The sequence below is a fragment of the Vombatus ursinus genome, unplaced genomic scaffold (assembly GCF_900497805.2).
Source record: "Vombatus ursinus unplaced genomic scaffold, bare-nosed wombat genome assembly UNPS02014818.1, whole genome shotgun sequence".
Classification (NCBI taxonomy): Eukaryota; Metazoa; Chordata; class Mammalia; order Diprotodontia; family Vombatidae; genus Vombatus; species Vombatus ursinus.
Genome location: NW_020954596.1, coordinates 32,800,110 through 32,819,148, shown reverse-complemented (window position 1 = coordinate 32,819,148; position 19,039 = coordinate 32,800,110).

Genomic DNA, 19,039 nt, shown 5'->3' with positions numbered 1-19,039 from the left:
TCTATCTATCTATCTATCTATCTATCTATCTATCTATCTATCTATCTATCTGTATTTGTGTATGTACATACACACACACACACACACACATACACACACACACAAATGTAAGGGGAAGTAAAGAACAAACAATTGAGTTACTATAAAGAAAACCTAAATCTTAAAGAACCATATTAATATGAGATATTATTATAACAATTGAAACATTTTTCAAAGCCTCCAGGTTTCTGGGCATATTAGATGAATTAAAAAAAAAACTTATTTGTCTCGATAATTTATTTAATTCTATATAGTTGTAGCATCTCATTTAATTTTCATATCAAAGCCCTGACTCTCACTAAATAGCTGAATAGTTGGGTGACATGGGCTCTCTGGGCCTCAATTTCTTCATTTCTAAATTGTGGGGATTAGGTTATTTCTCTAACATTCTTACCAGAATTAAGGTTGTATGATTCTTCCAGTGTTTCAACAAATGTTTATCACCTGACTATGATAGTCAAGATACTATGCTAGGTGCCATTGAAGATAGAGAATCACTGAGTAAGAAGGAAACTCAGAGGTCATCCATTTCAAAAGTGGCAAGCACATAGCCCTCATATGTAACAAAATAAATAAAAATACAACAACATATAGATAAGCTTACATTTTAAAACTAAGTCAACAGTCAGCCAGTATGTATACTCAGATATGGATTAGTGACCCCCCATTTCTAGTTGAGTTGAACACCATTGATCTTATCTAACCTATAACTAAACAATAATCTCTTCTAGAGAATACAGGATAACTAACCATCCAGCCTCTGTTTTTATACTCAGAACGTCAGGGAACTAATTACTTCCCTAAGTAGCCCATCTTATTTTTAGAAAACTGTTAATTTTTAAGAAGTTGCTAGAGTTGAGCTAAAGTTTGCCCTTGTTTTCCAGTGTTTTACCTATCCTGAGTTTTATGCTGTCTTAAAATTTGATAAGCATTCCATCTCTGCTTTCATCCAAGTCAGTGATATAAATATTGAACTGAACATTTCTATCCCCTTATTTCCTTTTTATATTGATGTGGATTCATTAATTACCACTCTTTGGATCCAGCCATTTATCCAGTCCCTCAGTTCACCCAAGTATACTATCATTTAGAGTACATCTTTCCATATGGGTAATGGGAGATACTTTGCGAAAGGTTTTGTTGAAATTCTGTAATGCTCTTTTCTTGGCATTAATCTGATTTACCAGTCTCACAATTTTGTTGAGAAAGGAAATACACCATTAGTTTTTGTTTTTAAACCAGGTAAGTTTTTATTGATTAGGGAAAACTCTTCTAACAATGCAGGTCTTTGACTAAGCCTAGGAAAATTGCCTGAGACACCTACGGGGTCAAATGACTTGCCCAGGGGTCATATCTTTATTTATCAGAGACAGGTCTTTGATCTAGGTCAGGGGTGGAGAACTTGTTACCTTGAGCCCACATGTGGCCCTATGGGTTCTCAGGTGCAGCCCTTTGAATCCAAACCTCACAGAACAAATCAAAGTGCTGCACTTGAGGACCTACAGGGCCACATGTGGCCTCAAGGCTGCAGGTTCACCACCCATGGTCTAGGTCTCCTTGATTTCAAGGCTGGTTCTCATCCAGTGGCCCATGTTGCATGCTAGAGTGCTTAGAATTGAAAGGGAAGTAAGAAATATTTAGCTCAACCTCTTCATTTTCCAGAGAGTGGTTAAAGTTACTTGATCAAGGTCATAAAGCTATTAACTAGCAGAGCTAGGATTTGAACCCAAACCCCTTTGAGTGGGTGGAGAGGAGATCAGCAGTCATTCTGGGGAATTGCATATGCAAATGTACTTGATATTCAGGGGACACTGAGTAAACCACTTTTGTTACAGAGGAGATATCATGTAAGTGGTATTATGGCTGGAAAGTCTATCAAAGTAGGAGATGGGGATAGATGGTGTTTGAATACAGGGCTGGGAGATTTGGATCTGGTCCTGTAGTAGCTTTATCCCTTAGAGATTTGGGAGCTGTAGGTGTCTTAGGAAATATAAATGAAGTGTTCAGGATGGACCGAAGGTGAACTTCCAACAAAGGACAATTTATATGAACTAATGTCGAGTGCAGTGAGCAGAACCAGGAGAAGAATTTATACTGTACCGTCACTCTCATAAAATGATGAAGAATGAAATGAGCAGAAGTAGGAGAATGTTTTACACAATAATAACCATACTGTAAAGGTAAACAACTTGGAAAGCTATAATGACCATACATTATTCCAAAGAGGCAAGGATGAATAATAAGAACAGAGATGTCCTGGTGCCAGACTGGATTAGCTCTCAAGAACTGATTGTTAATTTTTAGTGTCAGCATTTACCCCTCAGAAATCATCCAACAATGTAAATCAGGGCTTGATTTATTGTTTCATTGATTGTGTAGTCTTTAGAAAGTGATGGAGAAAAAATATTAATAATGTATTTGAAATTTAACTATGTATTATACACATACACACATATATTTTTCTGTAGAGTTGATTGTTAAATATTTACCAGCACACCATTGCATACCATCTGCCTCTTGATAGAGAGGTGATAGATTTCTAATGCAGAATGATATATTGATATATCACATGTGTCACACGTGTCATATATGTGACATAATATATTGTATAATATATTATATGCAGTCAGTGGGCAAATTTGTTTTGCTTGACTGATGCTTATTTGTTAAAATAAATTTGTTTTTCTTTTCTGTTTTTTCCAGTGAGTAAAGAATAGAAAGTAGAGAAAATACATTTCTATTAATTAAAAAATAAAAAAAAAATAGAGTTGGGAAGGGTGCCAGAGATGTGGAATGTTGAAGCAACATAAAAAGAAATAAGGGGATAAAAATGTTCAGTTCAACATTTATATTACTGACTTGGATGAAAGCAGAGATGGAATGCTTATTAAATTTTAAGCATAAAACTCAGAATGATAGATAAAACTAGGGTAACTGTTATTGTTTTGTTTAATTGTTTAGTTCCTTACAAGTGACCTCAGAAATGGTTATAACTTGCAAACATTTGTGATGTTAAAAAACTCAATAAAACTTTTTAAAAAAGTGTTTAGGATGAACTTAAGGTGAGAGAGACCACAGGTAGATAAACCATTTAGGAGCCCATTGAAGGAGGTTTAGATGAAAAGTGATAAAGGTTTGAATGAGGATGGTGGCTTTGGAAATAACCATTGTTGTTCAGTTGTTTAGTCATTTCAGACTCTTCATGACCCCATTTGGGGTTTTCCTGGGAAAGATACTGGAGTGGTTTGCCATTCCCTTCTGCAGCTCATTTTATAGATGAGGAAACGGAGGCAGTGTTAAGTGACTTGCCCAGGGTCACACAGCTACTAAGTGCCTGAAGCCAGATTTGAACTCAAGGAAGACAAATCTTCCTGACTGGAGGTGTGACACTCTCCACTGCGCCACCTAGTGCCAATGGAAATAATAACAGCAACTATAATAATAGTGCTAAGGATAAATTCCGTTGTTAGAGTGATTTATAGTTTCATTGTACCTTTCCCCCCATAACTTTGTGAAGTAGGCAATAAGTAAATAAAGAAAGAATGCTAGTCATTTTCATGAAAGAATAGCCAAAACTCAGTGATGGATGGGCTGTGGTAGTTTCTTTTAGCTGTTTTGTGTCATGGACCCTTTTGTACTTTGGTGAAATCTATAGACTCCTAGATGACTTCTCAGAATAAGACCTTTTAATTTATAAAATAAAATATGTTAAGATTATTCATCAAAAACAATTATATTAATATACATTTGTCAAAATATTTTTTTAAAAATCTCATAGATACTAGGTTAGGAACCCTTGGACTATGGAAATGAAGCTCACTTTAATAAATGGAATATTATTTTAAAATTTTGAATTATTAAATTAATTATTTTTCTGATATCAATTTCAATATATTTGTGTATAAAACCAGTTGCTTAGTATACAGAAACAGAATTACTTATGACCATACAGGAAGAAGAAAACATTAAATGCTACCAAATGGATTGTTAAAAGAAGTTTTTCTACAGAGAATAATGCATTAATTGATATTCTTATTGTATTTTTTCTGCCCACTTAGCTTTTTTTAGTCACATATATAGCAGTAATTGCTGTAAGTTGACACCAATAGTTAGAAATTGGTTACAATTTTTAAATATAAAATGAATTAACAGGTAACTCCTCAGTTTCTGACTAAAAATGAAATAAAATTCTCTTCTTGCTTCTATTGTTGATTTCCTAGCTATTGATTAAAGATCAAAATACATAATTTGTTTTTTATCTGTATCTGTTTATTTATTTGTAAGGATGTTCTCTAGCTGTTGTGCCTTCTGTGAATTATTGATTCATCATGAGCTCCAAAATGGCTTCATACTAATAGTTGCAGGTATTCCATAATTCTGAAGGGTTTTAGAAGATATTCATTCATTCTGTTAGCAGTCGATGAATTATAACATAATAGTATATTCCTACTTTTTTTTGTAAGTCAGGGGAAAAATTGATTTAGCTATAAATAAAAAGTCAAATTCACAAAACCCAATTTTGTTTTTTGTCATTTTCATAACTTGCTTAATAATAACAGTATACATTTTATATGATGCTCTGTGGATACTAATTGCTTTCATATAGTAGGAAGTCATTTGATCATCCCAGTCACACGGTGAGATTAGTTAGGATAAATATAATTATCCTTATTTTATTGGATGAGGAAATTGAGGCTTAGGGATATGAAGTCTCTGGGCCAGGGTCAGTCAGTTACCCCAGGTATTAAGAGGCTGAAAGTGAATTCAAATCTAGGCACTTTTGACAAAGCAACACACTTTCCATTAGACCTTTCTTCCATTATGCCTTGTTATCTGTTTGGCATCTCCTTAAATGAACTTCAACATAATATTAACATATTACTAAAGGTTTTTTTCCCCATAACTCTAGGATATTTGTTGTGATTGTATTTCTATTCATCATTCACCTAAAATTATTCTCTCTTCCTTCCTTTCTACCACATACTTTTTTTTTGAGGCAATTGGGATTAAGTGACTTGCCCAGGGTCATACAGCTAAGTCTGAGTCTGGATTTGAACTCAAGTCCTCCTGACTCCAGGGCCAGTGCTGTATCCATTGTGCTACCTAGCTGCCCTTCTCCCATGTACTTTCTTCCTTTCTTTTTTTTTTTTCCCCGAGGCAATTGGGGTTAAGTGACTTGCCCTGAGTCACACAGCTAGTGAGTATTGTGTGTCCAAGGCCAGATTTGAACTCAGGTACTCCTGACTCCAGGGCCAGTGCTCTATCCATTGCCCCCATGTACTTTCAATCCAATGACATTGGCCTTCTTGCTGTTCCTCAAACAAGACACTCCATATCTTAGCTCTAGACATTTTCTTTGGCTCTCTCCCATTCTTAAAATTTTCTCCCTCCTCATCTTCCTCTATTGGCTTCCTCAAGTTCCTGTTAGATTTCTATCTTCTACAGCTAGCTTTTCCCAACTTCTCTTAATTCTATGCCGTCCTTCTTACAATTATTTTCCATTTATCCTGTATACAGTTTTTTTATACATACTTGATAGTTTTCTCCTACATTAGATTATGAGCTCCTTGAAGGTAGAGTCTGCCTTTTGCTTCTTTTTGTATTCCCAGTATTTAACATAGTGGCTGGCACATAGCAAGGGTTTAATAAATGTCTTTTGACTGACCAATTGACTAATGGATAGAAGCTTCAGGGAAATATGTTTTTGATCAGTATAAACAGATACTTCCTAACAATTATAACTGCCTCAACATGGAATGGTCCATGGTGTGAGGTAGGAAATTCCCTATCAGTGAGAATCTTAAAGTGGATTATTGTCGACTATTTATCAAGACTTTTCATAGAGGGATTCTTGCTCCAATGGTTGGTTGGATTACCCTGGAGGGATCCAAGAGAACCTCAATTCTGAGAACCTGTGATTTTCTGATTCAGAGAAATCTTTCCCACTGGCCCTATAGGGATGTCACAAGACCTTCCATTGCTCATTCCTTTGGATTAAAGCACTGCCAACTTTTGTTCATAGGCACGTGTCATTTGGAAGGGAGGGATTACTCACCTAGTCATTGCTAATGTCTTTACGCTATTTTCTGTAATTGACTGTTGTGATTTGTCAAGTCTGTGCTACAGTGGGAAAACTCTCTCTTTCTCTCTCTGTCTCTCTCTGTCTCTATCTCTCTCACACACACACATACACACCCACCCACCCACCCATCCACACACACACACACACACAGAACATTGGATCTGCAGCCAGTTCAAAATCAGCTCTGCTGCTTCCTAATTATGAGCTTAAGCAGGTCATTTGACTTTTTAAGACCTCAGTTTTCTCACCTGTCAAGTGATGAGGTCAGAGTGAAAGATCTTTAGGTGACTGTCTTGTATAAAGTTCTGTAAAGAACATTCTTCATCTACATCTGCTTAATTTCAAAGCATATTGATAATATATTTTCTCTTTTAAAAAACTGTTATAAAGGATGGATTTCTGGGAGGAGGAGGGGAAGAAATATAGGGAGGCAGAATTTTGGTGATATAAAAACAGGATGTCAATAAACATCAATTTAAAATATAATAAGGCATTTAAAAATATCTTATATTTTAAATTACTTTCCATACAACAACTTTCTAAGGTGGGTAGAACCTTCATTCTTATACTCATTTCATCAACAGGTTCAGAGAGGCATTTAGCCTCTTGTCCATAGTAGGACATTTCAGCAAATATCTTTGAATATCATGCTACTAAGGAAGAGGAATTATGTTTCATGCATTTCACTAAATATGTCTTGTGTTTATCCACATGATGGCATTTCAAGTAGATATTTTCTAGGTCAAAATGTTTTCTTTTGTGTGACTCTGTACAGTGAACATATAAATGCTTTGCATGAGAACCTTGAATACACATAATCTTGTCCTACCTTTGCCTTTATCTTAGGTGAACATGAAACATGGACTTACCTTTGCCCCTAACTGCCCCTTACCAGCCATGACCCAGATACCATTGGGAAAGCCTAGAGGAATCAGATGTAGCAGGAAGCCTTTTACCCAAATTTATGTGTCAGTTGTCTCTTCTGCTTTCCCTTCCTGGCTGGATGATGACCTCTTCATCCCTAGCCCTGTGTTAGAGAATGTAAAATCCCAATTCCCTCCTTCCCAATGCTGGTGGTCCAAGACCTACCAAGATGCCCCTCCCCCACACCTCCCACCCTACTGCTCGGTCAACATGGCTACTTTTGCCACTTTAAAGGCCAAGGAGTCACTAAATACAATCATTATAGTAAGATGAGGGACCACCAGTCCTTCCATCTGTCCTGTACACTGCTCCCCACAGTCTACCTGCTCTTACCATCTGTCCTGACACTATGCCTTCCAGACTACCAGGGATTGCTATTTATCTTGTCAATGTACTAATAAGACCATTGGACCTTTTCATTCATTTTCATCCATCCATACTCTTATATGTGTTGTTCCTCCAAATTGGAATGTGATCCTCTTGAGAAAAGGGGATCTCTAGATAATCTATTTGTAACACCAGGATTTCATACAATGCTTTGAATGTAGCAGACACTTAATAAATGTTCATTCCTTCATTCATGATATTACTTCATTACTTTGCCTGAAAGGATTACAGGAGTAGAATATGGTAAGAAGACTCTCTTTAGACCTTAAATTTTCTCATATCTAAAATGAGGGAATTGCTTTAAATGGTTTTCTGAAATCCCTTGCATCTTTAGATCCTAGATCTTGCCTCTTTCCATCTTCTGAATATCCAGGTTTCACATCCTCATTTCTAAGTTCTTCATCTACCCTTCATAGGGTAAAAAAATTATAAATGCCAAATGAGCCATCCATGTGACTCACCCAATGGAGAGGATGTGGATGTCCTTTTAAAATCAACTTTGGGGGTCACATTTTGACCAGGTGTTGGGCCATGTTTGTATGACCTGCCCTTCACTGAGAACCTTAGAAGAAGTTTTCAGGTCATGGTGTGTTATGATCTATGAATAAATAGATTTTTGTCATTGACTTTTTTGGAGGTTGTCCTAGGAAGTAACAAATCTGAACTCTAAGGCAACCTACTCCAGCCAGTTATTGTTTCTACTACAACCTCCTTTTTTTCTATTCAGGTATCCAGTCTATTTATTTTACTATTATGTATGTATGTGTGTGTGTGGGGGGATTGTTTTATTAATTCAACACATGTTTACTATTTCTTGCTCAGTCTTTGCTTTTAGGTGTCATACTTCAAAGAAGTCCAAGACATAAATAGACATCCAAGATATACCACTATATTCACAGTATCACTTTTTGTTACACTAAAGGACTAGAGGCAAAGTAGGTGACAGTTGATTTTAAAATGGCCAGTCAAAACCTTTGATATGTTTATGTAATGGAATATCATGGTGCAGTCCAAAATGGCACATGAGAAGTTCAGGGACACTTGTATTTGTAGGAAGAAATGCAGAACAAAGTAAAAAAAAAAGCAAGGAAAAAAGCACAATGTCTATAACAACATTAATAGAAAGATCAGTAAAAGAGAATTGAACCTGACGTAATGGAAAACCCAGGTAAAGTTTCAGAGAACACATAATAAAACAACCTTCTTCCCCAAGGGCCAGAGATAGGGTCATTCCAACATAGATTACTGTCAGATTTGCTAACTGTGTGACCAATCTTTGCGTCAATTTTGTGGCTTGCCACAAGAATGAATTCACCCTGGCTTTTATGTGAATGGAATAACTGATATCAAAATAAAACATATTAATAAAGTATATCTTTTAAGATGGGCAGCTGGGTGGTGTAGTACATAGAGTGCAAGGCCAGGAATCAGGAAGACTTGAATTCAAATCCAGTCTCAAACACTTACTACCTGTATGATCCTGGGCAAGTCACTTAATTCTGTTTGCTTCAGTTTCCTCAACTGTAAAACTAGCTAGAGAAGGAAATGACAAACCATTGTAGTATCTTTGCCAAACAAACTCCAAAATAGGGTCACAAAGAGCCAGACATGACTAAAACAACTAAGTAACAATAACAACAACAAATGTTTATAAAGACATACACATGATGGCATAAGTAGCAATACAAGGTTATTAAATGAATGAATGATTTATCGGCTTACTATTTGCCAAGCACTGTACCAAGTGGTAGTTACTAAGTTAGCTGCTCCCTGTTCTCAATGAGTTCTCATTCTAATGGGAAGACAGCATATAGGAGGATTCTGCTTCAAGGCATATAGTAATACTCAAGTGGTCTTTAAGGTATAGTAGTGACTGGATGACAATGATAAATTCCAAATAAGTGATAGTAAAATATATAAAAGGAAATATATATATATATATATTATATATATGCAGGTATATATATACATGGTAGTAAATTATATGAAATATATAAAAGGAATTCAGAGGAGTGAGACATTATTGACAATTTTGGGTGGTCAGGAAGGCTTGTAGAGGAGGTGAACTTTGAGCTTGATTTTGAAGGATATGTGGGGTATGGAAAAACAGATCAGAGAATATTAGTAAAAAGAACTTACTACAAATGTCACTTTAAGTAATTCATAGTTTTAAGGTTGTCAAGAAGGGGGCAACCATCTGATGTTCTCAGCCTATTTGTCTAATTAATGTCTTGGAGATCATAAGCTTTAGATTGGTCTTCCTTTTCCAGAAGCCTGAAAAAAAGTCCCCAGCTTATCTCATGTCTTAACTAACCAAACATTGATAGAAAGTGGAGAACAAGACAATATTTGTGTGTTTGCCCCATGGCTATCTATGTGGTTGAAAACTTCTCTGAGCGTGCTTGTGATTCTTCCTTTCCAGAGGAGCTTCATTCTACTCCCAGGCTTTGTCATGTATATTAGGTAGATAACTTGTGTTAAGTTCCTGCTTTTGCTCCTTAGGAACTGTTTGCCCTCTGGCAGGTCCCGTAAGATCTGTGGACCTTATGTTTCCTTTTGTGTATAAGAAGGGAGTTGGTTTGAATGATCTCCTGAAATCTTTACCAAATTCAGATCCTGTCGTCTTATGATCTGCTATTTCTTCTCTGTATTATGTAGTGTGTAGGAAGGAAGGACCATAACAATTTTTCCAAGGTAGAATATTGCGTGTGTTATTGAGAATCTAGAATTGTCCCCACTAATTCAGAAAAAAGCTACGGATGCATTTTGGGGCTTTTTAAAAAAATGTGCATCTTTTCATGATTTAAAAGTTTTTGTTCCCTTAAACAGCGAAGGAAGTTTCTTATAGCTTTGACTACCAACAGTGATACAGTAGATGAAATGACTTCTAATTCGTTGTGATATTCTGACACATGTAATATTAAAACTATTTTAAGAGTTTTGCGATATTTTTCTCGAAGGTATCATTCACATTGAAGTTATTTTGAGAATTTGTATAACACTTCACATTTTCAAAGGGCTTTTAAATCATTTAGCCTTATTATGGCTCAGCTCTGAACAGAAGCTCATAGTAATGGTTAGTTCATGTCATGTTTATAATTTTATAGTGAAGGATTTTTTTTAGCTTATGTGAAATTCCTTGTCCTTGATTCCATAGTTCAAAAGATTGCCCATGAGTCACAACATTCTTTGAAATCAGTGCCCTTCCTTTAAGACTTATTGAAATTAGAATATACCTGGGAAATTCAAGCACATTATCACTCTTCAGCACTAATGACACCAATTAAGATAGGGGAATTTATTTCAAACAGACTCTTCATTAAGTTCATAGACTTGTAAAAAAGATCCTAAGGAGTTAATTTGATAATAGTTCTTTGTGTTCATAGCTGTCAGCCTGGAGTCTTTGGCTCATACACATCCACCATACATTTTGTATTTTACAAATGTGAGATTTAGGGAGAAAAAAAGAATTCTGGAAGTATAAACTAGTATTGTTTTGTGATTCCTCACAATTTTATGAAGGGAGATGGAATTATTTTCTAGATTGCAGATCAAGATGACAAAGTGTAGAGTGGTAGGGCACTTATTTTACCAAGGCATAATATTCCTGTATAATCCCTGCCTTGAGAAGAGACAAGAAATGCCCCAGAGCTACTTTTTTCTTTTCTGTTTTTCTTTATTTTAGAAATCACACTATTATTGGTTTCCTAAACCATTTGGAAGCATTTTACCTAAATATCAAGTCTTCAATATACCATGTATTAAATAGAAAACCCTTTTAAATGAAGTATTTGTACAGAAGCAACTTCTCAGCAGTCAAAATTTAAACTTTAAAAATACATGTAAAACATACTTCTCTGAAGATACTCTACTTTGAATAAAGCAACAAACTAGAAAATGTAGAATGAACACATTTCAATTTTACCACATCTTCATAAAATGTGCAAAAGTCATCTATTCACTAGGTGCTGTTCACTTTTTAAAAAGGAGACAATAAAAAATGTTCACAAAACAAAATTCCTATATTGGTGTTTGTGTTAGAAATTCACAATCTTCATACTTGAAATGGCAAACAAGTGGATTGAGTTCTAGCTGGTGATCTGTATCTCCACAGCTATAATAAGGGGATTGTGATTGTCTCCTGTAAATCTGATCTGTGTCTTGGGCATCTTTGCACCCTTCTCTTTCTCCACTTTCTCTATAAAATCTGCTGCAATCCTCACAATTATCATGTCCTTAGTCATATGCTCCAGCATAATAATCATAATGTCAGGAACTGTCCTAGGTAGATCTCCCCATGCACACCAGTGCAAACTCTCTTGAGCACCTGGAATGGTAGTCAAATACAATGGAAGGTCAGCAATTGGAACATTTGTGGAGGATGTTTCTCTTAGATGCCTTTCTATGGTGTACAGGTTCAATTCAATTACACTGAGACAATTGTCGATTCTTGAGAACCCAACCAAGAGGGAGAAGAGGACTTCTAGCAACCGGGGTTTTCTTCCTTCCTATGTTTACTATGTAATTGAACCTACTTTCCCCTGAACTTTCTTTGTCTCAAGGCTTCCTTCAAATCACAACCTTTTGGAAGAATGTTTTGTGGCACTTGTTCTTAAAATGACACCTTAGTAAATAGCCCTCTTTAAAAATTAATTAGGGGCAGCTCAGTGGCAGAGTAGAATGAGTGTTGGGCCTGAGGTCAGGAAGGCTCATCTTCCTAAGTTCAAATCTAGCCTCAGGCTCTTACAAACTGTGTCAGCCCTGGGCAAGTCACTTAACCCTATTTGCCTCAGTTTCCTAACCTGTCAAACAAGCTGGAGAAGGAAATAGCAAACTACTCCAGTATCTTTTCCAAGAAAACCCCAAATGGGGTCATGAAGAGTCAGACACTACTGAACAACAACGAAAGTTAATTAAGTCTGGCTGACTAATTGAGAAACAACTAAAAATATTGAGGAAAACATACTGGAATTGGAGCTCAAGTTAGCACCCTTAAAATGCTATCCCAGCCCCCAAATATTCTGACATTGTTACTTATTGGCTGTATGCCCTTAGGCAAGCGACTTAACCTTTATTTACAGGAATAAAAATACCTTTTATCTTAGATGATTGTTGTAAGGATCAAATAAGATTCTGCATTTGAAAGCCGCATTTTGAAATTATTTGAAATTATGATAATTTCATTGTCAGACTTCTAGAAACAGTACTCAAAATTCTTGGCCTTCACTTCTTCTGTGTCCATTCACATAACAACCTTTTGCATTCTGGTTTCAGTAATTCATTAAAACTGCTCTCTTGGAGTTTGCTTATGATTTCTAATGACTTTGCCCTCTCAGTGTTTGCCCTTCTTCAGTTCTCTGATACATCCTTCTCCACTCTTGCCCTCCATGATGTACTGCTTTAATGGTTCTCTTTCTCAATCTTATTCTAATGCTCTACTTTTAGTCCTCCCCAAAGGAATCCTTTTCTTTCTTCTCTCTCTATCTTTGTGATCTCATCCACTTCTGTGACTTCAGCTATCACTTCTTTAGGAGCAATCCTCAAATCTGCATCTCCAGCCACCATCTGAAATCCATTCCCTCATTTTTAGCTTTTTGTGGGACAGCCACACAATTAAGTTCCAATAAAAACATCCCCTCGGGTGGTCTGATTGTTGAGCTTCCATTGTATTTGACTACCATTTAGGTGCTCAGGAGGGTTTACACTGGTGTGCATGGGAAGATCTACCTAGGACAGTTTCTGATGTCATGATTACAGTGCAATAGAAGCATCACTAGATTTGGATGCCTAAGAACTGAATTTAAATCCTATTCCTGAAAGTCAATATCTTTGTGATTTTGGGGTAAGTCACCACCTCTCTGGGCCTTAGTTTCTTCACCTGAGAAAGTCATCTTCATCTGCAATATGGAAAATAATTTCAGATCCCATCACACTTGTGAGGAATTGCAAAATAATATTAGTGGATATTTCCAGGGTTCTTTTCTCCCTAACTCTTTCATTTGTAACTACAAAGTGCATTGTGCATGTGAATGGGAATGAATTCTAGACTAGGCTGACAGTTACAAATGGGGAATCACTGGAGTTTTTTGAATGGGAGGGAGGGGTGACATGGTCAGACCTTTGCTTTAGGAAGGTCACTTTGATAGATGAGTAGTGGATGGAATGAAGTGGGATGTGACTTGAATCAGGGAGGCCAATCAGAATGTTATTACAATAGAACAGGCATGAGGTGATGGGTGCCCCTTTAAGGGTGGTGGTGGTGTCAGAGGAAAGGAGAGGATCTATGTGAGAGATTCTGTGAAGGTAAAATCAGTATGTAGGGCATGATAACAGTTTGGATGGGGCTGGGGTGAGAGAGATTGAAGGGTAGAGGATATGAGATGAAGAAGAGAGTAAGAAGAAGTATTCCTCTTGATGATGCCCTCAGTTTTTCAGTGAAATATGGAAAAAGATTTTCAGCTGAGAAGGTGAGGAGGTGGGGGTCTGTGGGAGGTTTGAAAGGGGGTTGATAAGGTTTAGAAAAGCTGTTAAAGTGAGTGGATACTGAGTTAATTAGAAAGGTGAAAAGAATTGCCTCACTAACAGTGAGGGTCAAGTTGAGATTAGGTGGTGAAGTGGTTAGAGCACTAGGCTTGAAATCAAGAAGACTCCTCTTCCTGAGTTCAAATTTGGCCTCAGACACTTACTAACTGTGTGACCTTGGGAAAGTCACTTAACCCTGTTTGCCTCAGTTTCCCTATCAAATGAGTTGAAGAAGGAAATGGCAAACCACTCAGAATCTTTGCCAAAAGAAGCCCCAAAATGGAGCCATGAAGAGTCAGACACAACTGAGACAACCAAATGAATGAAATGAAAATTTGTAGTGCACCCAGTCAGTACAGTTTAATGATTTTTTTTCTGGTTTTATTCAGAATAGGAATGTGAAGAGTAGTTATAGCAGGGGATTGTGGAGGTAATCCGAGACTGAGGTGTAGAATGTCAAGATTAGCAATAGAATAAGGAATCAAAGGATTCCATAAAAGAGGATAGTATAACTTTGATCTGATTTACTAGGGAGTCAAGATGGGGAAGTTAATGAGTATGGTCAGTACAAGATTAATGGCCTAGGAAAGAACTGAAAAGGACTGAAGGCTATGGAGAAGATTTAGAAGAAGGTCAGGGATTGAAAGAGCAAGGGACGTGTGAACTAACAACAGATTATGATCAGAAAAAGGCATTTCAGAGTTCATGAATGTAGAGGTAAGACAGCTGTGGGTGATGGGATGATCAAAAGTATGACCTTTTCTATGTGTACCCAAGGTGGGGTGATGGAAATGAGTCAATTGAATAAGTGAGAGGTTGGGGTGTTTGAGAAAGTGTTAGTATGTATGTATGTTGGAGTTTCTTTGTGTGAGGATGGGAGTTGAGGAGGAGAAAAAGAGAAGCACTGAATTCATTGGGGAAGGAGAAGAAGAACATTGGATCCCTCCCTGGAATTCCCATTTAGTTTGTTACTCTAGTGGGCCCCAATGGCAGGCAAGTCTTTCCCCAGTTTTGTCACCAGCTTGTTAAGTGACTCCGGGCAAGTCACTTTTTTGTTTTATTTATTTTTCTTTTTTTTTAATTAATTAATTTATTTTTAGTTTTCAACATTCACTTCCACAAGATTTTGAGTTCCAAATTTTCTCCTCATTTCTACCCTCCCCCACCTCAAAACGGTGTGCATTATGAATATCCCTTGCCCCAATATGCCCTACCTTCTATCACCCCCCCTTCTCTTATTCCCTTCCTATTGCCTTTATATATTGTTTCCCAGTTGCATGTAAAAACAATTTTAATATTCATTGAGAAGGCAAGCAATTCAATATAGGTCATATATGTGCAGTCATGCAAAACACTTCCATAATAGTCATGTTGTGAAAGACTAACTATATTTCCCTCCATCCTATCCTACCCCCCATTTATTCTATTCTCTCCTTGGACCCTGTCCTTCCTCAAAAGTGTTTGCTTCTGATTAACCCCTCTCCCAATCTGCTCTCTCTTCTATCATCCACCTCTCTCTTGCGCCCTTTCCACCTATTTTCTTGTAAGGTAAGATAGATTTCCAAAGCCAATTGAGTGTGTATGTTATTCCCTCCTTAAGCCAAATCCAATGAGAGTAAGATTCATTCATTCCCTCTCACCTGCCCCCTCCTCCCCTCCACTGTAAAAGCTTCTTCTTTCCTCTTTTATGTGAGATAATTTATCCCATTCTACCTTTCCATCTCTCCTTCTCTAGTACAATCTTCTCTCATCCCTTAATTTTATTTTTTAGATATCATCCCTTCGCATTCAACTCACCCTGTGCTGTCTGTATACACACACACACACACACACACACACACACACACACACACACACATTCCCCTCAACTACCCTAATACTGAGAAAGTCTCATGAGTTACAAGTATCATTTTTCCATGTAGGAATGTAAACAGTTCAACTTTAATAAAACCCTTATGATTTCTCTTTCCTGTTTACCTTTTCATGCTTCTCTTGAGTCTTGTATTTTAAAGTCAAATTTTCTATTCAGCTCTGCTCTTTTCATCAAGAATGCTTGGAGGGGCAGCTAGGTGGTGCAGTGGATAGAGCACCGGCCCTGAAGTCAGGAGGACCTGAGTTCAAATCCGGCCTCAGACCAAACACTTGACACTTACTAGCTGTGTGACCCTGGGCAAGTCACTTAACCCCAACTGCCTAAGCAAAAAAAAAAAAAAAAAAAAAAAAGAATGCTTGGAAGTCCTTCATTTCATTGAATATTCATTTTTCCTCTGAAGGATTATACTCAGATTTGCTAGGTAGGTGATTCTTGGTTTTAATCTTAGCTCCTTTGACCTCTGGAATATCATATTCCAATCCCTCTGATTCCTTAATGTAGAAGCTGCTAAATCTTATGTTAGCTTGATTGTGTTTTCACAATACTTGACTTGTTTCTTTCTGGCTGCTTGCAATATTTTTTCCTTGACCTGGGAACTCTGGAATTTGGCAATAATATTCCTAGGAGTTTTCCTTTCAGGATATGGAGGTGATTGGTGGATTCTTTCAATTTCTATTTTACCCTCTGGTTCTAGAATATCAGGGTAGTCTTCCTTGATAATTTCTTGAAAGATGATGTCTAGGCTCTTTTTTGTATCATGACTTTCAGGTAGTTCAATAATTTTTAAATGATCTCTCCTGGATCTATTTTCTAGGTCAGTTGTGTTTCCAATGAGATATTTCACATTGTCTTCTATTTTTTCATTCTTTTGATATTGTTTTATAATTTCTTGATTTCTCATAAAGTCATTACCTTCTATTTGCTCCATTCTAATTTTTAAGGAACTATTTTCTTCAGTGAGTTTTTGGACCTCCGTTTCAATTTGGCCAATTCTGCTTTTGAAGACATTCTTCCTTTCATTGACTTTTTGGACCTCTTTTGCCATTTGCGTTAGTCTATTTTTTAAGGTGTTATTTTCTTTAGTATTTTTTTGGATCTCCTTTAGCAGGCTGTTGACTTGTTTTTCCTTTCTCTTTCATTTCTCTTCCCAGTTTTTCCTCTACTTTCTTACTTGTTTTTCAAGATCTTTTTTGTGCTTTCCCATGGCCTGAGACCAATTCACATTTTTCTTGGAGGCTTTGGTTGTAAGAGCTTTGACTTTGTTATCTTCTGGTTGAATATTTTGAGCTTCTTTGCCACCAAAGTAAGATACTATAGTCTGAGTATTTTTCTGCTGTTTGCTCATTTTTCCAGTAAATTACTTGACTTTTTAACTCTTTGCTAAGTAGGGCTCCACTTCCAGTGTGGAGGGTATTTTGTCCCAAGCTTTGGGATTTTGTGCAGCTATTTTCAGAGATACTTCTAGGGACCTGTAAATTTTCAGTTTTCCAAGGTGGTATGATCAAAGGAGAGGTATTTACTCTTTTCCTGGCCTGTGCTCTGGTCTGTATGTGACCATTAGCACTCTTTTCTGCTTTTCAACTGTGAGGAGGATTCCCTCTCCACCACTGCCACAAACTCTGCCACACCAGCACTCTTCCTTGCTCCAGGACCACCACCCAGGACTACAACCCAGCTCCAAGCACAGGCAAAGCAAGAGAATCCTGTCTCAGTACCAGCAAAGAGATCCCTGCAATCCTCCTCTGATCAGCCGCTTGATCCCCCCCCATTGTCTGTGGGCTGAGAGCTCTAGAAACAGCTGCTGCTGCCACCGCCCTGGGACTGAGCCAAGGTTGGGGCTGGACCATGCTCCTTTCTCTCATAGGTCCGACAGATCCTTCCGACTTACCTTCTAAGTCATCTTTGGTGTTTGTGGGTTGAGAAGTCTGGAAACCGCCACAGCTGCCCATGATTCAGTCCCTTGAATCCTGCTTCTGGTTTGCTGTGGCCCAGTCTTTGCTAGCATGGCTCCCTCTGAACTGTGCTCCTCTCCCAGGCCAGTGCAACAGACCTTTCCCATCAACCATCCAGGTAGTCTTGGGCTGGAAATTTGTTTCATTCTGTCTTTTTGTGGGTTCTGCTGCTCTAGAATTTGTTTAGAGTCATTTTTTAAAGGTATTTGGAGGGGTTTAGGGGAGAGCTCAAGCAAGTCACTGCTTTCACTCTACCCACTTTTTTATTTTAGACCAGTGTTTCTGAGTGCATTGAGTGGTTTTAATAATGTCTTTCCATGTCTTCTTATATGCTATAAAGTTTATATTTGCTATAAAGTTCATTGACCTCCACCAGAAAAAAATGATAAATTGGTTTAAAGTGTTATTGTTTTTATAACTGAGACATTGTGGTTCAGTGAATAGACTGTTGTACTTGAAATCAGGAACCCATCAATGTGAATTAATCAACAAACATTTATTTATAAACTAAATGGTGCCAGGCACTGTGCTAAGTGCTGAAGATACAGATACCAAAATGAAATATCCTTACCCCAAAGAGCTTATATTTTATTGGGGAATATAGAATGTGCTCACACCTGTATGCAAAAGTAATAAAGGAATGATTCTTGCCTCTGAATTTTTTTTTTAACTTTCTGGGTGAACTTCATCCAGTCAAACTCATTTTCCTCTTCTGTAAAATTGGGGTAAAAGTAAGTGTAGTATATCTGTCCCATGGGGCTATTGTGAGATAATATCATAATGGATGTAAGTGGCTTTGCATACTTAAAATCCATATTTAAATGCTACTTATTATTTTCACCTAATTATTATTGACTATTCAAACATTTAATTCCTAATTAGCAACACGTTGTTGTTCAGTTGTTTTTCAGTCATGTTCAACTCTTTGTGATCCCAAGAGTTTTCTTGGTAAAGATGCTAGAGTGTTTTGACATTTCCTTTTCCAGCTCATTTTACAGATGAGGAAACTGAAGCAAATGGGGTTAAGTGACTTGCCCAGGGTCACACAGCTAGTAAGTATCTGAGGTCAAATTTGAACTCAGGACTCCTGACTCCAGGCCTGGCACTCTATCTACTATGCCACCTAGCTGCCCTAATTAGCAATACAGCCTCTCCCTATTAGTTGCTCTTAAGATCCTGTCAACCTATTGTTATTGATTTTTACTGAAGGAAACTCTGTGCCTCTTTCTTTGCTTCAGATGGTCACATCTTTAGATCCTG